Below are 25,757 nucleotides of genomic sequence, written 5' to 3'. Positions count from 1 at the left end.
TTGTAAAAAAACAAAACAAAACAAAACCCAACCTGTCCTGTGTTTGTGCTTTTAACATGCCTGTGAACACTGTTACTTGGAGTGTCACTGCTGGCACACTGTTTTATTCCTTGCCCATAAATGCAATCTGAAATAAAAACTTCTTATAAAAGACATTTTTACAGGAAAAATGGCAGATGGGAATGCTCATATGCAGAATTTTTTGCTTTTGCATAAAGCTGACAGAAATTTTTGTTAAGTTATGCTGTGGAAAAATAATGTCCTGAAGTTCAAATCTTTAACATTTTAAAAAATTTTATTTTTACTCACTTCTAGAATTAAATATAGAAGACACTCTATTTCATGGTGAAGGTTCATCCTAGGGACAAATTCTCATTCTGAGTGCAGGATATGAACGAGTGAAACCTACTAATGCCTCCTTCTGTGATGTTGTTTGAAGCCCAGTCTTGCTGTCATTGTGCCTGGGGGTGGAGGAAAGATTGAATAACATCTAAACATCTGAAGGAAACCTGAAACATTCTTGGAACTAATTATGCATTTCCTTGTTTAGACTTTCATTTGCTTTCTTTCATTCTTCTGACACTGTCTTCTATATAACCATTTTCACCACTTTTTTTAAAAGTAATAAAACATATGTTGGTCCAACTTTGAATTAGATTGTTTTAAAAAAATAATAAAACATATGTTGGTCCAACTTTGAATCAGATTGTAGGCTTCTCTCAGAAACAAAAGGTCAAAAAAGAAATGTTAGACCTAAGAATCAGAGAATTTTATTCTACTAAAAATTTATGTTCAGTTCAGTAAAAAATCTGCATTCTTGTGTCAAAAATCAGACTTTTCATGTACACTCTAGATTAGAAACTGTGCTAATGATTTTTTTTTCTTTTCCTAGATAAGTCAGTGTTCCATGAACATTTCACTGGATTTTAGTTTTAACCAAAAATAGCAATGCGGAACTGCATAGATATTTTGTTAAGAAATCATTTCAGTGGTATACACTTGCAGATTTAAACCACAGGATCTTAAATATCTGCTATAAAAACGTTCTTTTAATGAAATTTATCTGACTCAAGTAAGGCAGCTGTGTTAATCAAGCTGTGCTCAGAAACAACTGGCCAAATAACCCTGGATTTTCCATACTCAGAGAAAATACACCAATCAGATGCCCACACATGCATGTATATTTACATGTGTTATTGTGTATTTTTAATTCGGCAAACTTTGGTGGTACGCAGATATTGTCTTCTCTAGGTGTCTACTTCTTATCAATTGCATGAGAATGACAAAGTTCAGGTTTGTGGATTGTCCAGATGGTCGTGTATGTAAATCCTGGTGTCCAAATGCTCGGCACTCTAACCCATACCGGCATGAGGGACATGAGACATATTTTGTATGTTTGAAAGTGTGAGTAGTGGTAGCTACTTCTTCATCTAAATATGAACAATGGTTTTGTTTTTGTTTTGTGTTTTTTGTTTGTTTGGTTTTTTTTTCTGTAGATTTGATTATAGCTTTGAGTAGCGGAAATGAAGAGGACAGAAAGGGTCAATGCATGAGAATCTTGAAGAAAATAACATCTCAATTAATGTATTTATGACATTATTCATGGCACTCACTTAGCAAGGAGAGGAGGCTAAGTCCCAGTCTGGACTGGAGAATGGGAAAGAAATATGAAGGAATATTTTTTAATTTAATTTGTACAAAATACTGCAGAGAATATTAGATTTTTTTTTTCTTAAAGCATTCCAATATCTAAAATATCTGCTTTTCGACCAGTAATAATGCAGCTATATTCCACTATAGGAGAAATTTTTACATGGTTCTCTTTTAAGACTCTTGAATTAAAAAATTATTTATATGTAAGTTAATAATTTGAGTTTAAACATAGTTCCTTTATAAGTGTTATAAGCAATAAAACCATTCCAGATTCAGAACATTATTGTCTTGACCAAACTTCATGGACAGAAATGTTAAGATTATTAAAGTTATTAATGGTGATGACGTATGAAAAGATACTCTGTACTTTACTCTTGAAGATTTCTGTCATCAAAATCTTCTACCTGATGGGAAAAAAAAATTATTTTTACTTATTACACCATGGGGAGACAATAGAACTTGAACTTCATAGCAACTTTTTTTATTTCTTCCAGAGAATAAGTTTATTCTCTCATCATATTCAACTGGATACTTATTTAATTATAAAATTTTACAGAATACATAACAGACTTGTTTAAACATCAGCACTCCTTTTACCAAATCCTGAAATCTAAGTCAGGGGTCTTGATAACCACATTTTCTGGATATCAGATTTATGGCATAAGCACAGCAATCTCTATTGCTTCATTGGTATCATGATTATGACACATCAACCCAGATGAAAGAAGAAAGGAGTTAATTTAAGCATAAGGATAATAAAATGCATAACACAGAATGTTTTCCCATAGCTCTGTGAGAGCTAATTCTTTTCATCTTTTCTATTAATTTTTCAAAAGTGAAATTGTTCCTGTCACCACTTACCAAAACAACATGAAGTTTTGCACATAAGGTTAACTTCTCCTCATAGTTTAAATATACAAGCTTTAACAACAACAGAGGATACAAACTGAATGCTGACTAGCTAAAAACATCTGTAGCCATCATAGCTAATATACCATCATTTTCAAAAACATGATAATTTGCTGAGATACATACAGCTAAAATATCAAGAAACACCATTAAAACAAATACTCTAAATAACAGGAATGTCACTTGCTATATAGTTGTCTAAATTATTTTTTTCCATTTCTTTAAGCAGAATAATTGACATCTTGAACCCTTTCTTTGTCTGACATCCACCTTCTTATGACTCTCATTGGTGACAAGCATATCATGGTGCTAATCTTTGTATATTGAGTAAATTACTCAGGCATATTTAATGAAAAGTGTAAGGACTTCAGAAGTTTAATTTTGGACTCCTGATCAGAAAAGCCTGCCATAAGTCTTCATCACTCAGAATTTGTTTCTATACTGTAATTTATTCTATTTCTAAAGGAAAAAATATATATTTTTTTAGCTAAATATTATAATGTCAGTGTTTGCTGGGCAGTCAGCTATATGGGTTCTGAAAATTTCTCGTGTTCAGCAGTAACCTTGCTCTGTTACTGTGCCTATTCACAATTTCTGTGTAAGTATGTGTGCCATGCATGAGCAAACTTTGAACTTCACATGAATTCTACAGAATGAATAAAAAATAAACCTCCAGGGCTTTCTAGTGTGAAGAACTGAGAATAATCAGAGTTCATTGAAAAGATAATTATTGGAAAGTGCTGATATGATTGCAAAGCATGGCTGCAGCTGTTTGTGCCTATAAGGAAACACAGCCATCTGTATGCACAAGGGCTTCATGCAGTTTGACAGCTTCTTTCCAAAACCAACACAGCTGAGCCAAAAGGAAGCAGGGCAAAAAAATTTACTTTTCAATTAGGCTAGTAATTTATTTGTGCTGTAATACTGTGGATTATATTTCTTGTATCCTTTTTCAGAATTAATTTGAAGTTCTGTTCCTTTTTTTAAGATGAAGAAGATTAGGCCTGGGGACTTGCTAGTCTACCCAAATTTCATGACTCCATCTGTTTAGAGCCTTAACACTTAAACAACTCTTCAGTGTACAGAATTAATTTTAATAGATAAAATTCCATTTAGAATGTACAGGAATAAGTTACAACATAATATCCTGAAAAAATCACTTGGTGGCTTTGGAAGACAGGCCACCTTTCAGGCAATGGTTCAGGCTACTAAGAAAATGTTCAGAAACAGGTAATTCATAACATTTGCAGGGGTAAAATGTTTATTGTTATTGTGTATAAAAACATATCTGTATTTTCTGTTGAAACATATACACATTTCTATCAGGGGACTGTATAAACTGATTATTGATAACTTTAAGTAAACTAGAAGTATTGCCAGAAAAAACAGAAGAGTAAGTCAAACACTGTCTGTCCTTCCTCTAAGAGGAGCAAACTGACTCCTTTCACTATCCATCAGCAAAACAATTGGAATTTATATTCATAACTGGGTGGAACAGTAATTTCAAATGATAAAGTCTTGCTTTGAAAGGTCCATAGGGTCTACACCACTCTGAGCGAAAACCTTCCTTTGCTTTTGGAGGGTGAGGGAAAATCATCCCCACACAAATCATTCATTTAAGCAGAGAAGAAATTTTCATACCTTTGGTTTTATTTATTCAAGGTTTTATACTTCTTAATGAAATTTTACCAGGTAAAAATCTTCCTAACATCAACTCTCACAGAATTTCAAAAGCTATAATAGATCATATTTTCTGAGTCACTTCAGTTCCTACTCAGATATTGTAAAGCCTTTGATAGTGAAGTCAATCCCATTGATTCATTTTTTAAGTAGCAAGAGATGGAGGTACTTCATCTTTTTCTATAGTCATAACTATATTAAGTCCTCAATTCTACTAGGTGTCATCAAAGGATGAGGAATCTTTCTCTGATGATATGGTGGCAGAATGAGGTCTTAGAATACAATATATTGCTCTACTTTATAAAACCTACTCTATGATGATTGGCTGTAAATGGAATACACAGGTCAAAAAAAATATAAATTGTGAGGAGGAAAATATTCAGACAAAATAATAAACAGAAGACACCTAACCTCTTCCACTTTATTATTATTATTAAAATATTAAAATAAAATTATTTATGTATTATTATTAAAATATTAAAAATATTATTATTAAACAAAACCAAAACCATTGTTCATATTTAGATGAATGGAATAAAATAAGAAAATATAATAACAGTTATTATTTTATTATATATAAAAAGAATAAAAGTCTTACAATATCAAATTTTTCTTTTATGAAGGTAATCACATGCTTCCTACTTGAAAAGAGAAAGTTTTAAGGATTCATTAATTTTCCTAGCTTAACTACTCCTTTTTTAAACTAGCAGCTAGCAATAACACGACAAAAAAGGTCTTAAAAGAAAACTACAACTCTTTCCATACTGTGTCCAAAGTGCTCATTTACTCATTGAAAGGGGCTGATTCAAGCATAGTTCAATTCATTAGACACCCATGCTCATATTTTTAAGCAGATGCTAGCAAGGCTTTGCACGACATGCAATGTTCCCAATGCCAAAGAACAGTGGGCAATCTGTTCTTCATCTTTTGAAGATGACTAGCTGATTATTCATCTCATTCTCTAACTATTAAGGATGAATAAAGTAATTTGGATTACTGAAAAATTAATCAAACCGAAATTTTCACAAAACTGGGGAAAAAGTTCAAATATTTTTTAAATCAAAGTAGTATTATTACCTACAGTAGAAAATATTACCTACAAAAAGCAAATGCACCAGGAAAAAAACCAATTTTTGACAGAATGTCTGGTCTCCAAAATATACAGTCCTGCCAGTGCTGTCATATTCTGCTTCCTAACTATTTTGCAAATTTTGAAAGAGTTCTTACAAGGCTTTGCCTTTTGGGGTTCATTCATTGCTATTGCATATTGCATCCTCAGCATTACCCAGAGTAAACCTCTGTTTCTATAATTGCAGCATCTTGGATTATCTATCTCAGTATATTGTATTAAATATGATACTAACTGAAGTGACTAATAGAAAAATTAGTAAGTTTTATTGTGTACTAAAGGGTAGATCCTTTTTACCTCATTCAAGGCCTTCAGAAATCTGATGGATTTTCAGAAGAAGTTATTGAAGTCTACCTTTAGTCAATGGAAAGAGAACTGGAGCCTCCCCAAAAACAAGATTCCTCCTGATATAATACATGAGTCTAACTAGGCACACTGAATTCCTTCCAGGAGTGAAACTTCCATTTAGGAAGACACATTTAAAAAGAGCCTGATAAACTATTTCACACTGGATATCTAATGGATAAAACCAAAAGTTCCTATTCCAAACACAGAGATGTAAAAGGGTAGATCTTCCACTGTTTCTAAAGGAAAATATTCCCATAAAGAATTTGAAAAGGAATGCTGAATGCTTCACATAGCAAATGATTTTTAACTCTGGAAAAATTAATTGTTCGCATTTTTCAGAACATGTTTTAAAAGCGTTTATTCTTTTTCATACCTTTAAAGCTGTATTTTAAATTGTAATTTAATTTGAGCAAATTTTCTACTAAAAGTTAGCTAATTACTAAAATTCATGGTACGATATACTGCAACAGTTAATATCACAAAACTAGTTCCTTTAATATTTATTAGAAAAAAATAAAGTCTTTATGAAGAATCATGACAGAAAGCAGAAACCTGATTTTGGTCTCATTAAAGCAATGAAATTCTTGCCTGTAATGTCAGTTAGAAGAGGACTGTACCCTGGAAATAAATGCATCAGGTTTTCTGTGGAAACCTGGGCTGAGCTGTTGATATAAAAGGCATTTTGGTCATAGAGGCACTGGAAATGTCAGTATTGGTGCAGCTATTTTGTACATACCTTGAGTAGAGGTCAAATTAGCTCCTGAGTTACTCAACTTCTTCTGTTTGTTTGTGCTGCAGTTGCTTCCAATGTAGGTTCAGACCTGCTTACTTTATACGCTTAGGAATTGGAAATTTAATCATGTCAGTAAAATTATACTGCATGGTGTCACAGGAAGCCCTGCCAGGTAACTTTGTGTGACATGGCCCCTCCAAAATATTCCATTTGTTGACTTAACATATGCATTCTGAAAACTTGCTTCAAAAAAATGTTTTTAATGTATATATTATTACTTAATACATATTTATTTTTGTCTCTAGGATATAAATAACTACTGAAGCATCCTTGCTGAAGAAACACGGAATGCTGAAATATTCTCTTCTTAACTTACCATCAAAATGTGTTTCAAAAGCAGATATTTTTATTATCTTGAATAACAGAATTTAATCACACACTCGTAGCTGTGATTAAAAATATGTTTTTTCTTTTTTTACTGCTCAAATTCTACTTTGTCTTTCTATTGCTTTTTGTTATTGAGAGTCTATTGAGTATTTGATTCATCACACTTTATTTTTTAAAGTTACTGGAACATTTCTAGTTTAGCAAGCATTTTCTTTCCATATAACTTCAAATATTCTGTAACAGTTAAGTGGACATAATGCAAATCCTTCTTTCATTTTGTCCTTCCCATTTTCTCATATATTCCACCCTTTCTAATCCTGTTTTATTAGTGGCTCATACAGTTGTAATTCAAATGAAAATCCTTTTATTTTTTTTAATTCAATATTTGCTCAACTATTGTTTTCTTTCTGCTATTACTACAAAAATATTTTGAAGAATTCAGTCAGTCACCCCTATTTTCAATTTCTTCCAAATATTTTTACAAGAACTATTTTTAAATTTGAAACATTTTTAAATTTTTGAAACATTTTTAAAACATAACTTTCTATGCCTTATCTTACATGATTACGTGGTCTAATCATAGACAACATCTGACAGCCATTTATCGATTTCCTTTATATGCATTTAATTTGTCTCAAAGTTACTTCTTCTATTGATGAAAGTAGAGTTAATAATACTGTTTTGAATTTGTTGTATCTGTACCATACATTATTAGTACTTATTAAAAAAAAAAAAAAGAAAAATGATAGGTATGAAATGATGAAATAAGATGTTTTTTCATCTCTCTCTTGATTTATATTCTGAGAAGACAAACAGGTACTAATGAAATTCTTTTAGGAGAGGCATCATTATTGCAGCTGTGGTAGAAAATGTCTAAGGACAGCATAAATTGAAAGTTCACCGAAGAACAAAGATAGGCAGAAGTCCAGAAGTTTGTCTGCAATACAAAGGAGACCCAAAGCCAAAAACCAGAGATCCTCCACAAGCTACCTAAAGCTGGTGAAATTATTGTGTCATTTGAGATTTTGCCACTTTTTACTATCATGTGAATGGTTTTATTAAGAAAAAAAAGGTGTGTCTTTACCCTGCATAACAAATATAAACATTAGGCTTTTGGCAAAAAACATTTGAATAATAACTCAAATATTATTTTTTCCAATATAAGCCAAACAGGCTTAATAGTTTGATCAAGTCATTGATCAATTAATACAGCATTAAAAATATCAGTAAAGAAAATTCAATGCAGCTGAAAAGAGAAAAATATAAACTATCTAACTTTTAAAATTAAAGCAGTCTATATAGCATTGAGAACTGATTGTTTACTGGGGAAAAAAATAGTTTCTAATATGAGTACTTTATGGTCCTGAGAGGAGATATGTGGACTCAGCTGGGTTGACCTTGGCAGGAAGCTGGGTACCCTCCAGAGGTGGCATCACTCTCCTTTGCAAAGGGACAGGGAAGATAAAGCATATAGCAAAAGCCTCATCAATTGAAACAAAGACAGGGAGAAATCACTCACCAATTGTCATCATGGGCAAACAGACTCGACTTCAATGTAATTAATAATGTAGGGTAATGGGAAGTAAAAAAAAAAAATCTTAAAAACTCCTTTCCTCCAATCCTCCCTTCTCCCTGTTCTCACCTTTACTCCCAATTTTCTCTACCTGCCCCCCACAACAGTGATGTACCTGAATTGAGGCTGTGATCAATTCATCACACATTGACTCTATCAGTCCTTCTTCTTCCAGATGGGGACTCCTCACACTCTTTAAGGCTCCACCATGGGCTCCCTCTCATGGGAGACAGTCTTCCATTAACTTCTCCAATGTAATGTTTCAACAGGTTGTAGTTCTTCATAAATTGCCCCAGCGTGAATCCCTTACAGGTTTCAGTCCTTCAGGAACAGATTGCTCTGGCACAGTTCACTCACAGGGTCAGATTTTCAGCTCTAGAGTGGACTTCCCATGTGTAACAGTCTCTTTTGGGTACTTTGTCTGCTCCATCATGGGATCTTTCATGGGGTCTAGGTGGATATCTGGTCTTCCAAGTACCTCCATGAGCTGCAGGGGAATCTCTGCTCTGGCACCTGGAGTACTTTGTCCCCTTCCTTATCTACTAACCTTGATGCATACTGGACTGCTTCTTACATATTCTCACATCTCTCCTATTACTGCTACCCCACAGGTGGGTTTCTTTGTGCCCTTCTCACAAATGTGTTATGCATGAGGCTGATGGTCTCAGCCTTGATCAGCAGCAGATCCACCTTGATCCACCAAGGATGGCATTGGTTCTGCCAGATGTGGGGGAGGTTCCTAGCAGCTTCTCACAAAAACAGCCCTTCTGCTACAAAAGCCTAGCCATGCAAATGCAATGCACATAATTTTTTACAAATATCAGAAAAATCTTGAATAAGCATAGAAGGAATAATTACTTATATTTGTCTAAAGCTGCATTAGGTGAATGGAATTGAAAAAACTGAAATGAAAATTTTCATTTTCTATTATGAAATAAAATGTAATAATGATTGAAATTACAAGATAAATATTTCATTACAAGATTCTTAAATTGAGTAGTTAAAACTAAGACTGAATAAACTACTAATTTCTGCAAGTAATTTTCTTGTTTACTTGTAATTTTAAAGGGGTGCTTTGCTTAAAGGGTGTGCAAGTAATAAGGCTGCCTGTTTGCCTTCACAGCACTGCTCTCAATGAGTTCTACTTCTCTTGAGCAGGGAAGAGGACTGAGAGCAGAAATGAGGCCTTGATGGAGAAGAAACATCTGAGAAAAGGATGAGGCTGGTAATGAGAAAAACTGTCAGTGGAGAAACAGGGGAACAAGCACATAAAGGGAAAAGGCATAAAATGAGAATCAGTTGTAGGGGGGGAAAGAAGGAAAGGAAAGGAAAGGAGAAAGGAGAAGAAGTTAGTTTTCCAGTGAATTAGAGGGAACAGTTTAGACCTTACTGATAAACAGAAAGCTGTTAAACTGCTGGAGAGATAACAAGAAAAGAGGAATTAATCTGTCCTCCAAGAGGACAATGAAAAAGTAAAGTCTTTAAATAATTTGTTTTTAAAGTTTTAAGTACATGTATTATTAAGTTGTTTACTCCTGGATTGGGTTTTATTGAATACTAGTTTACAAAACTCAAAGAGGATTGGCTTTTTTTTTTTTTTTTCTTTTAACAAGTGCATACTTTAACAAAAAGCCACTGGTAAAATCACTTCAAAGTCCCAGGCTAGTCAGATATTGTGGTGATATGCAGAAATAGGAGGCACTGGAATGCCGAGGGAAAAACATTTTAAAGGACCCCTGGGCTGGGGTCCTCTGAAAAACAAAATTGTGTAGTACCTTCAGTCAGATGCCAGAGTAGTATGGTGATGTCATAAGCCTATTCTGTCAGCATCAAAATACTGTAAAACCAGGATTTGGTGGCTGCTGCTACCTAGACAAAGGTGGCATATATGTGGGACAATGGCTTTAAATTTTTGGGACTATTTCTATCTGATCTCTCCTGGTGGAGCTGGGATAGAGAAATGACCTTGTAAATTCCGCATGGTAGTTCCCATTACCCCGGTAATGGTAGTGATTCCCATCACCACCACACTTACACTTGTGGCCACCTTTGATCTGTATTAGTCCATCTCACACATGGCACTAAAATTCCTAGATGAGAAACCCTGAAAATGAGCATGCTTTCTCTTTGCTGAGCACCTCTTCATATGGGAGTTTGCCTACTATATCTGTAAGTTAGAGATAACAAGTTCTTTTAAAGGTTAATTTGCTCAGACAAAGGCATATTTTCAAAATAATTAGGTCTTTAAAATTATAAAAAAAAAACATGGGGAGAAGGACCTTTTTGTGATGAGAATATGCCTTCTGATATAGCCTGATCAAATGCATTCAAGGTTTCTGAATAAGAATGAATTTTGATGCTTTAGTCACAGAAGAAAGTAATTTATGGACCCTGTTTGATAGAATTGCATGATTCTCTCACAGGATTTTACAAAATCCTCATCTAAGATCCCAGGAGGTTGCCAAGTCTCTCCATTCAATCGTAACCCTGAGCTGAGTATCCACAGAAGTACGTTAATTACATGCAGGTGACCTTGGATTTTCTTCAAAGTTGTGGCCTTGGAAATTAAATCTAAATATTGATTAAAGGTTATGAATTACCAGATAAATCAAACACTTGATAAATCAAATTAAATTAATATTAAGTGGTTTTTTTCTTAATCAGAATGGTAAAAAATTTGGCATAACTTTAACAGTTTAGTTGAATATTGACCTGAGAAAAACCCTCCTTTTAGCTTTGTGGTTTGTTAGTTTGAGATTTTACAGATATGTGTGGTCAGATGGGAATTAAAAATTTTAGAAAAATCTTTGGGAATTTTTTTTTCCCTCTAAATGAGAAGCTAATATAAAAATAGCATTCTTGTCTTTCATTCTGTGCTGCCAAAGTGAAAACTGCCTCATTTGACCAGTTATGCATTTTTTTTTCTAAAAAACAGCCTTTATATTACTGCAAATTATGAATGTGTGTTCCTTATTTCAGGAAACTGTTCAACAACCCCAAGCCTCATCATGATCTGAAATTCTTCAGAATCAAACCAGCCAAGGAGCCAGCAGGGCTCATTGATAGAACTTTAGCTTGGAAGGGGAAAAGTGGTAAAATGGGCTCAGCAGTGATGAGCAAAGGGGTGGTGTGACAAAACCTGAGGAAATGACCATTAAGAAGACCCTTTAATCTGTTTCACAAGGTGTTAGCTACAATGTACCATACCTTAAATATTTCTACACTAATGCAAAGAGCATGATGAACATATAACAGGATCTCTGGGTCTTGGCTCAGTCCCAGAAATTTGACATTATTGCCACAAGTGAAACCTGGTGGGATGAGTCCTGTGTGACTGGAGTGGCCTGTTGGATGGTTAAAAGCTCTTTGGAAAGGATAGGAAGGGCAAAGAGTCATTGTGGAAATCTACCGCAGACCTTCTAGCCAGGCCAATGAGACTGATTAGTTATTCTTTGAGGAATCAAGGGATACTTCCAAGGAAAATGCTCTTTTTCTTATGGAGGACTTCAGCTTGCCAGAAATTGTGAGCATCAAACAGCTGGTATAAGCCGAGCCGGAAGACTCCAAAAAAGGCTGAGTGACAATTTTATGGAACAGGTCCTTAGGGAGTCAACTTGGAAACATGCCCTCCTTGATCTACTGCTTTACAAAAGAGAGGATCTTGGAAACCGTGTGGAGATTGGCAGTCATCTCAGCCACAGCAATCATGAAACAATAGAGTTCAAAATCTCTTGTCACAGGATGAAAAGTGCCCGCAAAACCTCAGCTCTGGGTGTGGGGAGAACAGACTTCAGTCTGCACAGGGAATAAGTAAAGGTCCCTGGGAAAATATTTTTGCAGGTATTGGGGTCAATCAGTGATGGTCACTTTTTAAACATCACTTCTGAAGGGCACAGAAGCAGGCAATTCCCAAATGTCAGAAGTCAAGTAGGCAAGGATGGTGTATGCCCAGTGGAAGCAAGGTCAGGTGACATGGGAACAGTACAGACATGTTGCTTGCTGCTGCAGGGGAAAAAGTCACTTGGCCAAAGCTCAGCTGGAGCAGAAGCTGGCCAGAACTGCAAGAGACAGTAAAAAGAGTTGTTCCAGATCTCTTAATGGCAAAAGGCAGCATAGAAATAACATTGACCCATTATGGGATGAGGATGGCCACCACACAGAGACAGAGCAGAGGTGTTTAATGCATTCTTTGCCTCTGTCTTCAACATGGATTATTGACCAAGGGAGTGTCAGTGTCCTGAGCTGGAGGACCATGAGTGCAAGAATGATCAACTCCCAGCCAATCTTGAATTTGTGCAAGATCAAGCTGGATCCCTAAAAATCTGTGGGGCCTGTTGGGATTCATCCAAGAGTCTTCAAAATTCCAGATGATGTCATGGCAAAAGGTGTCTTGATCATTTTTGGGGAAGTCTTGTGATCTGGAGAGGTCCCAGCTGAAGGGAAGCTGGTGAATTTCAGGAAGGGCAAGAAGAACCACCCTGGAACTACAGGCCTGTCAGTCTCATTTCAGTGCCTGATAAAGTTATGGTGAAGAATATTCTGGGAGATGTTAAAAAACACCTGAAATACAATATAGTCTTTGGTCATAGCCAGCAGAACTTCATGAAAGGAATGCCCAGGAATTATTAAACCCAATCTCCTTTTATGACAAGTTGATGTAATCAACAGGTTGGGATTTCAGTAGAGCTTTTCATACTGTTTCACAGGATCCTTCTGGACAAAAATGTCCATCATTCATGTGGATAAACACATCATGTGATTGCAACTGGCTCATGAGTTGGGCACAAAGGTGTACAGTGAATGAAGTGACATCAGACTGTGGATCTGTCACTGGTGGGGTTCTGTCAAGCTCTACCCTCCTTAGTCCTGCACTCTTCAACATCTTCATAAATAACTTGAACACAGAACTGGAACAGATGCTAAGCAACTTCAAAGACAATACAAATCTGGGAGGAGCTGTTGACTCAAAGGCAGGGAGGCCCTGCAGAGACACCTCAACAGATTTGATATGATATGAAGCTCAAAAAGAAGTGCTGGATTCTGCACCTGAGACAGGGAAACCCTGGATGTAAAGTTCTGTGATATATTAATCAAATACAGGGATATGGCTCTAAAATATGAAGAACTTGTCATCACAGTTGAGTTGAGTTTAATGCTAGGTGGAAAATTATTAAAATGAAATACACTTGTTAAGAAGCAATTCTTTACAGAAATGGTGATTGGAATAAGCTATCCAAGGAAGTGGAGAAGTCACCATCCTTGTTGGTATTTAAGGACAGACTAGATGTGGCCCTTAGTGCCCTGGTCTAGTTGACAGGGTGCTGTTTGATTGATGTTTGGATGTGATGATCTCAGAGGACTTTTTCAACTTAATTGAGTCTGTGATTCTTTAAAAAAAAAAAAAAGAAAAAAGAAAAAAAAATTCCTTTTGATTCATTAGTATTGATCTTCCTGTTATTTTCATTGTTCTCTTTTTAATCATATGTCCAGTGTGATTGATTTGCTGTATGGTGCTTAGTTGGCAGAGAGAAGCAATTACAAAGAACAGTTATTTAGAAGTACATTTTGTATGAATGATGCAAGCTAATGTCATCTTTCTAGCTTTCCTATTACTCATTTGCTAGCTAATTATCCATATGTCACAGTATTTTGAAAAATGTGTTGAAAACATTTTTTGCTTCATTCTGTCTATTCTGGTTTTCCATAGAACACATGGACTATTTTAGGGCAGAAAATGGGAATGTTAAAAAAAAAATTATTGAAAGGTCATGAAAAATAATTTCTCTAATTATTTGTATCTGTAAGGACACCAGAAAATACAGGTTGTACTGACTCACAGTTTTAGCATGTATCTGTCAGCATGCATTTGTTGAGGTCATAGAAATAATGCTACCTTGGAAGCATATTTGTAAAAGGGAAAAGGATGACACAATGCAGTGAAAAATGGAGAAAAATGTGAGAAGCCACAGTGTGAACAGAAATGCAATAGAAAAATGAGGGAGGTAATCTGATACTCCCTTGCAGCTCATGGAAGACACCACAACAGAGCAGATATTTTCTGCATCATTTTTTTTTCCTGCATTCTGTGAAAGATTTTGCACTGGAAACAGTTTTTCCCTCCAGAACACAGAAAGGAGCACTATACATCCACTATTTAAGTTCTCCCTGAGGAAGGGTCTAATGGAAGCTAGGGAAGAAAAGAAGTCTCTTACAGGACAGTGCAGAAAAGGACAAGCCTGTTGCTCTTACTGGAGGCAACAGTGGCTAGTGCAGACAAGCTGGACTTTAATGACAATGTTGTAGTAAAAATAATAGTAGAATTCACAAAAATAATGAACCTAGTATTAGTAACAGTTTGTTTACTCACCCCTAAGTCAGCTGATAATGCCAATTTTTGTAAACAGATGTCAGCATGACTCAAAAGTATTCTACATAATTTTGCAGACAATTCTGAATTGGGAGGAGCTGTTGACTTGCTTGAAGGCAAAGAGGACCTGCAGAGAAACCTGCACAAATCAGAGGGCTGGGCAATCACATATGAAGTTCAACAAGGGAAAGTGCCAGATTCTGCACCTGGGATAGCAGCTCTGGATATGTGTGCAAACAGGGTTATGAGATGCTGGAGAGCAGTGCCAGCCATGCAAAGGTATCTGGGGTCAGTGCTCTCAGGCACAAGATGTGGTTCTTGGGGCTGCCCTGTGAAGGGAGGGGAGTTGGACTTTGATCATCCTAGTGGGTCCCTTGTAAATCAGGATATTCTGTGTTGTTACATAATTAGCCCTTGGATTAATGGGCACAATATAATAATTAGAGCCGGAATCTTTTTAAAAGCCATGAAAGGTGTAAACTACATACATTGCTTATAGTTGGCCACTGGGCAAAGCAAATGACAGCTCAGTATGGGATGCCAAGTCTACATTCTCCAGACAGTTCACAAGGCCACGGGGTGGAGCCCCAATGACACTACACACTGCTCTGAGATCCCATAGGAAGCCAGCAAGCACAAGCACTATGTGGAAATGAGGTTGCTTACACCCCAGTATACACCAAGCCACTAAGTGCCTCTGGTGTATCAAACATTCTGACAAAGATGCAAATGAGTGCCCAATGCATGAAATAGCGACTCATTTAATTGTCCCCCAAACAGCGCATCTAGGTGGCACAGTGGTAAGGGTAAAGCATGTCCACCTTGGAATTGCCAGAGATTAGATGAAAAGATGTAGCTAAGATGCCCCTGCTGTGGCTGTATCCACCAGCCCAACGAGTGTTTCATGCAAAGCTGCTTATGCAACAACACCAGTTATTTACAACGCTGTCTTAAGCTGCCGTTAGAGAGTTAACTGTTGCCCTCTCACAATTACCCCAGGCTTGTGACAAACATATTTTGAGTGACTAATTTTCTGCTGGATGTCTGAGAGTGATCCTTTAATGCTTTTGGATAAATTGTACCTTCTGGGTAACCTTGAGAGAGAGGCCTCCCATGACAGTATGAGTTTATGCATGCTTTGGATCATCATCCTTGTTCATGTGGTAATCACAACCCTGACTGCTACACCATACCTGTAACCTGTAAAATGTCAAAGGAGGGTCATCGTGGTTACCCTCCTTGTTTATTAGTTTTTCCCCTTGGTTTTTGTTGTTAACTAAGTTTTTTCTGAGTCCACTATCTTTGTGAAGTTTTTTTTTGTGCACCTCTGTGACATGTTAATGCTAAAAAATAAAAAAAAAGTTTGTTACATGAAACTTTTCTTCCCAAATAATTTACTTCTGTTTTTTCAAACACAAAAGTTACATGCATGTTCAAGCTTTTGAAATTCTACAAAACTCTTTTGTTTTGCTTTTCATTATAATTTAGTCTATACCTGAACACTTTTTCCTACTTAATAAAATAAGACAAAGTGGCTATAAAGGTCTGCTGTCAATAACCAGTCCTGTTAAAAAGTATCTGCAACCTTCAAAGGCTAAGAAGGTTGTGAAACTTGGCTCATGGGAGAGCAAGTTAATAAGCAGAAATGCAAGCTTGCCAGGCTGTTGAATCCAAAACCCTTAATACTTTTTGCATGCTTCTTTTCTTCTGCACTCCTTTTTACCCAAATAAAAAAACAGCTGTTCAATTAGATTAGTCTGTCTTTCTTTTTCTCTTCATCTGTCCTCATGCAGAACTTCTAGAATACAATATAGAGAAAAGATTATCATATTCTACATAGAGCACTTAGAATGTTTATTTTGTTAAATCAATGTAGAGAATTTGACTAGAATACAGTCACATTTTAGATACTATGTTCCATTACAGATAAAACCTCCACACCCCTTAAATATATACAGACAAATATTTAGCTTCTAAGTCAAAACATGAGTTGTCATTACTTATCCACAAAAGATATTAATGAATGTTTTATTAATTATTAAAGAAATCTCCATTAATGATACCTTTGTGAGTGTTAAACAAAAGATGTGACAAAGACCAACCGCTCTTCTCTTGTGTTCTGTGTTCCTGCCCATATCTCTGGGGCTCCCTGCCTGACTGCAATAGTCTTCCTCAACTGGGGTCATGGGTGTTGCACTGAGGTTCAATGCCTTGCAATCCCTTTAGCCCATGGCTCCTTTCAGAATGTGTTTCTTCACACACATTTTCTGCCCACCAGCTGCCTTTCCTTTCCCTTTTCTCCAGAAAAGAGCAGCCTAATCATTACAAAAATATCTTTCCACAATTTTAGAAACTGAGAACAGTTTGGAGTGTGAAACTTAGTGTTTTGTTAAGGTTTTTCATAGTTTTTAATTAAAACCCATTTTTAGGTCCTTCCTGTCTAGATTTAATCTGCTAGTTACTTCAAAAGGAATGTATTTCCACATATCCTGTGATACTTCCACTATGATCACTGAAGCTGCTGTTAGACTACCCATATTGTTCATTGTTTTTGTGTATCTTCATCACTTTTTAAAATACTCTAACCACATTTCAGATTGTTGTGGGAGCACTTATAATTTTGGGAGTGGTTTGTTTTTTTTCTTTTTGGTTTTATTCTTTTGTTTGAGGGGTTTTTTTTTTTGTTTCTTTTGTGGTTTGGTTTGCTTTTTGTTTTGTTTTTGGTGGTTTTTGTTTGGTCAGTTGGTTGGTTGCTTTGTCTTGTTGATTTTTTTTTGTGGACTATATAATCTCCAGAGATTTCTTCCAATGTAAATATTTTTTGTTTCTCCCTGACTGAGTAAAGTCCTTTACATACTTCATCTGTATCAGGTCTTGCAGATCTGATGATTATCTGAAACTTATCTTTATTCCTACTTATTTCCATCACATTTCTGCGATGAGAGGTGATAGATATGATATTAAGGGGAAGGCCATTTAAGCTATTAAAAAAAAATAAAATTAATGTCATTGCATCTTAGGAAAAAGACTTTTCTAATCTTTTAATTCTTTCCTTTCCACAATTTTTGTGAATCCTTCTTCCCATTATGGAGTTAAACAAGATGGCAAGTAATTTTCATTTTAGAAGCTTGAAGGAGAAATCCGGTGCAATCTGCCAATTTTTCACCCTTGAAGATTTTAGATGCTAAATGTGCAGCTTTGAGTTAAAAAATGGTTAAAAATGACAACAATATGCTGTTGTTTCTATGTCACACCAGTGGATTACTAAGCAGGATTTTGGGGAAAAGGATGTCTCTGCTGGGAAAGCCAAGGGAATTTATAGGTCCAAGCTAATAATTGCATGCCTTGGTACTATATAATCTGTTGCTTAGATATGTGAAAAAAGAAACAGAGAAGAAAATTATTTAGGAAGGCTGAGTAAAAAGAAGGAATCTGTTTCAAATGTGTTTGAACTGAAATAGAAACGTTCATCTGCAAGTACATATTTGTCATGTGGTTTCTTGTGATACCAAAGATACAACTGGTGATTTTCAGAATTCTAAATTCTATCTGATATCCCCTTAGAAACATTTGTGATTACCATTTGTAACAAGAACAACAACCAAAAAAGTAGGGCATTGTATTTTCAATCTCTCAATTTTCTAGGTTTTTTCATTATAAAATTCCACATGAATATTTTCAGTTGTGAAGTTTTTGTTCCAATTATTTACTAAAGCGTTCTAATAAAAATAGGCAAATTTTCATCATATATAGATTTTCAAAGTATGCTGAAATATGTATAATGCAGCTTTATATTACAGTACCACAAATATCTCTAATAAAATGCTTTGAAAATTGTAAATTGTACTTGTGTATGAATCAAACTTTGAGGGAAATTCACTCAGTTTGTGCTCAGTTTTGCTAGTGCTCTTCTTACTTAGTATAATAGGCTAAAAGGCTTTCTTTGTAATTTTATTGCGCTGGAAAGGAAGGGTTAAGGAAAATTTACTGCCTTCTGTACACAGAGAGAGGAAGTAATTTTCTGCCATGATTACCCTGGCAGGAGACAAATAAGAAAAAGAAAAGCATAAACTGGATGCTTCCCAATTTCACTGTTCTCAAAATCTGGCTAGATGATTTAAACATGGTGGGATTTTAGATTTTTGCTCTTCAGGTTTTCCAACCTTTTCCTCATTCGACCTTGCTAAATATAGGGATGTAATCTCTTTGGCTGTTCCATAGCAGCAGTTTTCAGTATGTACCTATTCTAATGTCAGAATGTGTTTCATTTTACAAACATACAGTGACAAATGGCTTAGTTTATGCTCCCTGCCAGCATTTTAGCAGGTAGCTTGCAAACAGTCAGCTCAGCAGATGGTAAGGCAGGTAAACATATCTGTTAATCTATGGAAAATGCAATCAGAATAGATGGTAACAGGATGACTGCTAAAACAAATGTGAAGTACTGATTTCTCCATTCAAATATTAGTCTGCTCTAATTTCATTTACTTTTAGCTTAATTTTCTGTGAAGTAGACTTTAAAACATACATTACCTGAAGAGTTAATTCATGGTAAGAATTAGCATTTATAAACATTGGTCATTTCAGTCAGAATTAAGTAAAGTTTTGCAAAAGGCAAACACTTTTGTATATAGAAAATCAAACTTTAAGTGAATATTTTTTGGGAGAGCCATAACATTTTATTTGAAAATAAAATCAGACAATGTTTGCTTGTATTTGGACCTTATTTTCTGTATTTGTAGTTTAGAAATTAAAAATTGTAATCCTCCTCATCATCATTATCACAATCCTCCATTTTAACTCATGTGTAAAAAAGTGTCAGTTTTCTGTTGAGTTCAATGTACCTTACATCTACTCTCTTCTTCAGTAACAGAAGTGGAAAATATTTTGATTTTCGATGGAGAAAAGAACCACAGAACATCTACTCTGAATTTCACTAAAGAGCTTGTAGTGAATAACTAAGGTGGGAAATGGATCACTTCTTCATTGATAGAAAACAGCGATTATCTACTTCGGTATGAAGTTTTCATTCAAATTTCTTTTGAACTGTGCCTGCCATCATCCATTCAAACCCATAAAATACTACAGGGATAAAATTCAGATGTATCTGAGAAGAAAACTGAAGAATGCTTGATTATCTTTTCCTTTGTAAATGCCTATCAGTGTCAATTGTAGTAAAACTGGTGTAGATACAATAATGTAAAAGTTATGTGGGTTCATCATGTCTTTTGTATATTATTCTGTCTAAATCACCTCTTGTTTTCAAGCAATATCTGGTGTTACTCATGAATACTATCATTAGTCTGCACACTGCTTCATTTCCCTTTTTCGAGACTTAAAGCATTTCTAAATGCCTCATTATGAATCAGCAAAAGGTCAATTGCAAATGAAACTCTTTGAAAATAATGAGTGAGACATGACTGAACTGTGTTTTATCTACACTCCTTCAAGACAGGTAAGCACAGTGAAAAACATGGGAACACTTTTGTAGCACTCAGATTCTTGCAAATATGACATTTTAGCTGAATAAAGAAAATTTCATTGTAAAATAGCTGCACTCTCTCTTGGGAATTTGTTAACAGTACAGTTTCTGTTTTATTTAGTTTGCATAAAGGATTATATAGTTTACTTCATGCTAATACACTGCACAATATGATAAAGTAAGATTCAACTTACAAATTATCAAAATAAGCATTTATTAATAATAAATTGAAGCAACTATGTAAAAAAAAAAATATGTAAATTTTGGTTGCCCAAACATAAGATTTTAAAATAGTTTCTTTTCTTCACAAATTTCTGAAATTCAGGGTTGAAATTATTTGGGGTTTTGTTTGTTTTTTGTTTGAAGATTTCCCTAGTCACGTAAGTAAAAACCAAGAAAATAATTTTTAGAAAAATTTACTCTCATATATGTACAACAGGAAAAAATAATTAGGAAAATGGGAACTAAAGTACATAAAAATACTCAATTTGATTTATTACATTAATAGGGATTTAATTTTAATAGCAAAAGTAATAGTACTTAAATTAATACCTTAGAATATTCTTTTTTCAAGTGAATAAGAAGAATTGCATATTTGAACCTTATATTAATATAGAAAAAATATTTGTACAATATGCCATGGGAAGAACATTGGTTTTAGGATACTAGATTGTTTGATTTCCAGTGTAATTTTCTCCCAGTATTTCATAGCTGTGAAATTTATGATAAATAAAAAGAGCTTCCTATCCATATTCCCTCTGGCCACCTGACCCTCCCAGCACCTCCATTTCCACAAAAAAGGGGAAAATTATGGTTTTACTTTTTGAGAAAACGATTAATGGTTAAGCTTTCTGCTTTCAGGGTTAGTATTTTCACTGTTGATATAATTTTAAGGTCTTTATGTGTTAGAAGAATCAGGTACATTTTAAATTGTATTAAAAGTGCAAAGATCATTTTGCTTTCCTGTATTTCTTTGCTGTACCCTGAATTTTTAGGTTGTGGGTGTTTTTAAATTAATTGAAAGTCACTACTGACTGAAATCTATTGTTAATTGAGGGCCTGTAAGAACGAATTTAATTGACACAGGACACTTCCCAAGGGGTAATTATGCTCATCCCCTAAAAATCATTATATTTTGTGCTAGTTTCCAGTCTCACTGGCAGTGTCATCAAAGGTCATGATTTGAAATGGTGTGAGTAGAATCTGAGTTACACTTTTGGTTATTTATACATAAACACTGTTTTTCAGACTTTTATTTTACTATAGATTCATGCTTAGGTCTGCATTTAGGGCTCCATTTGTATTCTGTGTGGTCCATATGACCTCCCCATGTAGTTCCTGCCAGATAGAAAGTCCCATATTTTAGATTTGTTGTAAGATAAAGAGATAGGAAAGAATGTTGAGAGTTTATATCCATATTTTGAAGAAGAACAGCTGTTGGTAAATGACATCTTTCCCTCTTTAAAATGCTTTTATTGTACAAACACATAGATACTTTTAAATCCTTTGGTTTTAAAAAGACCTTGTGCATAGTTCATATGTCATGATTGATCCCAAAGCACTATGACAAGAAATCACACCTTGTAAGTGGTTAATCTCTAAAAATATTGTGCTGAACACATCTCTGTGCCAGAACATCGTCTGGTGCTTCCCATTATACAGTGGCTTTCACATCCTGGCATCCTTCTCTCTTTCTGAGCAGGCACTAGAAGCTCTTGAAATAAAGAATGGTAGAGATGGAGATGGAAAGGCAAGGCTTGCAGTTTGCAGCTTAGATGGAGAATGGCCCTAGGAATAGTGTCTTTGTCAGATCCTAATTATGTACAAGCAAATACCTCCAGGGGTCTGCAAATAGCAGTCAGTCTTTACTGCCTACTTCTGTATTGAGAGGTTCCACCAAAAACTCACTCATTTTGTAGAAAGTGGTATTGGAAATGCTCTTTTTTATTGCTTTTACTGAAGCAAGGTAAAAGGAACATCTGCTTGCTATAACTTTGTCACTGAGACTGCAGTGACAAAGTATGTTAGAATCAAAAGAATAAACTTCAACACCACCAAAAGAAATAAAATAAAAGGTATCTAAAAGAGGAAATTACAATATTGTTAATGCTACACATGTCCATGTATGCCTCCAGTATGATTGCTGAACAAACAGGTAAAAAAGGCTTCATGGTAGAGTGGAATGTCCATGGAATACTTTTGTTACATTTTTTTGAGCTCAATCTACCGCTGAATCCAGATCAGGGCTGAAAAAGGTGAGTGAAGTCAGAGGAACAGTTTGTCCTTCAGTTGCCTCAATTTTTCCATCTGTACATTTGTGAAATGATAGTTGCTGTAACAGCTTTGAGGTACATTTCAAACATGCAGGACAAAAAACATGATTCTTACTGTTTTTGTAGCACATTAACATCACTAAAGAGGCTGTGCCCTGTTTTGTACACATCAATATGCAATAGCAGAAATTTTAAACAAAAGCATGTTTAAAAGTAAAACCCCTTTTGCTAAGTCAGAAGAACCAACATGACATTTCAAAGTAGTAATAGCACAACATGCCACCTCAACTTGCATTACTAAACTTTGGAACACTTGGGTGCTTTAAAGCATCAAGTCTAGATGTAGCAGCACAAAGAGTCCTGATTCCACAGTTAGACTGGGAACATGGGAGTTCTCTGTCCTCTTGGCTCAGCAGCTTTGCTGTTGCAGGTATAAAATGAGAGAGGCAAAGTGCAAATTGTGTAAATAGAAATTGTGTAAATAGAAAACATTTATCTGCATTTATTAATGAATACTATACTTCATCTTTGTAGCGGTCCTTTGAGTCTCTAACTAAAGTATCAACTTAATTTTGAAGAAAATTTTCCAGAGTTCCCAATGCCACCATCTATAATACAGACACTAACTTAGAAATACTGTTATACAAGAAGTAAAAGTGAAAATTTGTAAACCTTGATACTTTAAATTAAATTTAATGGATTTTATTAACAAGACACAGAATGATGATAGTTAATGGAAATGAGTGAATATGCTAAGCTCAAATTAATATATTAGATAAGAAATTTGGATATTAATTTTCCTTTAGGAAGTTGCAGAACAGGAGGAACGAACTAACCATACTTGTATACATGTGTATGTGTTCCTAATACAATTCTCTTTCTCAAACTTTAGTAATATAGTTGCACCATAACAACAAAATTTTTGTTAAAACATTTTCATACCTCCTCATCTCTCTAAAAATTAAAAGAAAATAAAATTTAGAGAAATTGTGAATCTTTTTTTTTTTCATTTTTTATTTTTTTTTCTTTTTCATCCTGTTGCTTGAAGTGTGATTTTGAGAAGCAGAGAGTCTCCAAAGGACAAAAGATGAATTGATGTTTGATGAAATTTTAAAGAGATGAAAGTCTTTACAGATTTCATGTGAAGTGACTGCAGATTGAAGACCATCAATGGGCAATGTAATGTTCCTTTAACCTATTGAAGGAAAAGGCCTAAGTCCTCCTGAGCTAAAGACTAGCATGAACAGGATGTATCTAAAGCACAGATGATAGTTAGAAAAGTTATGGTGGTCTGCGAATTATGCACAAGGAAGATAGAAATGCAATCAATGACAAAGAAAAAAGACAAATGTAGTACCAAGCATCTTATACATGATTTGCAGAGAGTATTATGGGGTTTTGTATTTATATTCATGGGAAAAGTAGCTTAAAAGACTTTCAAAATCACATTGGAATAGCAAGATTTTTGAGAAATGTAACTGGACAATTTGTCAAGCATTCTCTTTAGTCATTTCCTTTCTTACTGAAAGTTTACCTCATCTTCTCTTTAAGAGAATTTTCGTTTGAGAGTATCACTTTTGTAAAAAAAAAATGTAAACCATTTGGAAGTAACAGAGAAAACAGAGAATACAGGCTCTTTAATATAAATTTACATTGTTGGTTTAAGCAGATGAACACTGACAATTTGAATACTAACTGTTGAAGTAAGAAAATATTACTCTTGCAGAGGAGTCTTTATAAAATAATGGAGATGGATGGATTTGATTGGACAAAACCTCATTAACAGTGAAATCATAGAATCATGGAATAATTTTGGTAGGAAGGTACTTTCAAAGATCATCAGCCATGTCTTCGAGTACTGCTGCAGGTAAAAAAATGTATCCATTCCTATATTTGATGTTATTAAACAAACAACACTAGGTCAAGAAATCCATCTGCAAACTGTCTCATAACCTTCTGCTCTGGAAGCAGGACCCTGTTGAATTTACTGCTTGAGTTTAATACTGACCAGTTTGTGACCATCTGTTCGAGTAAGTTTATCTCTTTATATGCCCTCATTAGCTAAACCACAAGCCTGTTTATTTTTCTTCACATTCTGTTTTTCTTACATGAAATGAACTCTACCACAGTGTTGATATTAATAATTTTCAGATATTCCTAGCTGGATTTAAGCTTCTTTAATCCTGACTAATGAAAATTCAGGGGATATTTCCAGAACAGGCTTACAGAATAGATGATTGTGTTGTTGGAACAGTCAAAGTCTGGTATTGTGATAATCTTTGGAGAAAATACCTAATATACATTTTTCTCTCTTTGGGCTCATCAGTGAAAATATATATCCCATTATATTGCCTTTTGATACTGATTTTCAGATATTTTGGTTAAATTCTCTATTAATATTGTAAACATGATAGTTTTTACCAAAGACTGAAACTGTAGACAAATACAAAATGCTACATGGTAAGTTACCTGAATGGTAGGTAACAGATAATTTCTCAGGTATGGCTATCTGAAAACTTTGGACAAATATCTGTATTTTACTGGCAGCTATAGCAAGAAAGATGATCAAATTCTGGCTTTTATTTGGTGAGAGAAAAACAAGAAAGCTACTGATTCTGTTGTTAATTGGTTACTGATAAGAATCCTCTGTTTTCAAGGCATCAATGAAAGAAATGGTAGATTTTTTTTTTTTTTTCTACAAGCAGCTACTGTGTCTCTTAGATGGATGAAAGAGTAAAGTTCTCTTTGGAAAGCAGTTGATTAGAAGAGTTCTCTGAACATATAGAAATATCTTTTCAATTGCAAATGCCTGAGGCAAATAAAATTTTAAAGGATATAGTTTCATATCCTTTGATTTGAAAGAAAAATATCAGCCGATGGCTATAACATCATTTGTGAGAAGTCATCAGCCTTAAGGAAAGAGTTGGCTTGTTAGTATTTATTTTTACAGTAAGGAGCTTCGTGTCCTTCAGGAACTGCTCTTAGTGCTTTTTATTTTCATAGACACCATAAAATTTTTCCAACCATTATTACAAACTGGAATTGTCATAAAAACAATGCAGCTCTTCCCAAATGGAGGAACTGTACAGCTCTTGTATCAGTAGCATTCAATTCTTTCACCTAATAAGCTAGAAATAAAGGAGAGGAAATGGATTTGTTCTCCTCCAATACCCTTGCTGGGGCGCTGTGTAAAGTGAAGAAGCCCATGTTGAATCTAGGACTG

At 34.8% G+C, this 25,757-nt stretch overlaps 2 long non-coding RNA genes across 5 annotated transcripts; one reads left to right on the top strand and one right to left on the bottom strand.

Annotated features, from left to right (window-relative positions):
* Positions 1-276: 276 nt before the first annotated feature.
* On the bottom strand, positions 277-9,061 carry LOC147654123 (uncharacterized). 2 transcript variants are annotated; one of them, XR_015284497.1, is made up of 5 exons: positions 8,528-9,005; positions 6,456-6,556; positions 2,021-2,057; positions 1,614-1,647; positions 277-461 (listed from the first exon to the last, which is right to left on the bottom strand). It is a non-coding gene; the product is annotated as an uncharacterized LOC147654123 (long non-coding RNA). The 2 variants fall into 2 exon arrangements; XR_015284496.1 differs by lacking the exon at positions 277-461 and having other exon boundaries at positions 1,569-2,057; positions 8,528-9,061.
* A 73-nt stretch (positions 9,062-9,134) lies between these two features.
* Positions 9,135-16,321, top strand: LOC111926168 (uncharacterized). 3 transcript variants are annotated; one of them, XR_015284493.1, is made up of 4 exons: positions 9,135-9,449; positions 9,536-9,637; positions 10,836-10,920; positions 11,392-16,321. It is a non-coding gene; the product is annotated as an uncharacterized LOC111926168 (long non-coding RNA). The 3 variants fall into 3 exon arrangements; XR_015284495.1 differs by having other exon boundaries at positions 9,214-9,445; positions 10,836-10,939; positions 11,392-13,851; XR_015284494.1 differs by having other exon boundaries at positions 9,214-9,449; positions 10,836-10,939; positions 11,392-13,851.
* Positions 16,322-25,757: the final 9,436 nt, after the last annotated feature.

This window comes from Cyanistes caeruleus, chromosome 3 (genome assembly GCF_971803275.1).
Source record: "Cyanistes caeruleus chromosome 3, bCyaCae1.hap1.1, whole genome shotgun sequence".
Taxonomy (NCBI): domain Eukaryota; kingdom Metazoa; phylum Chordata; class Aves; order Passeriformes; family Paridae; genus Cyanistes; species Cyanistes caeruleus.
Note: the sequence above shows the minus strand (reverse complement) of the source record. Positions and strands in the feature narration are given on the sequence as shown.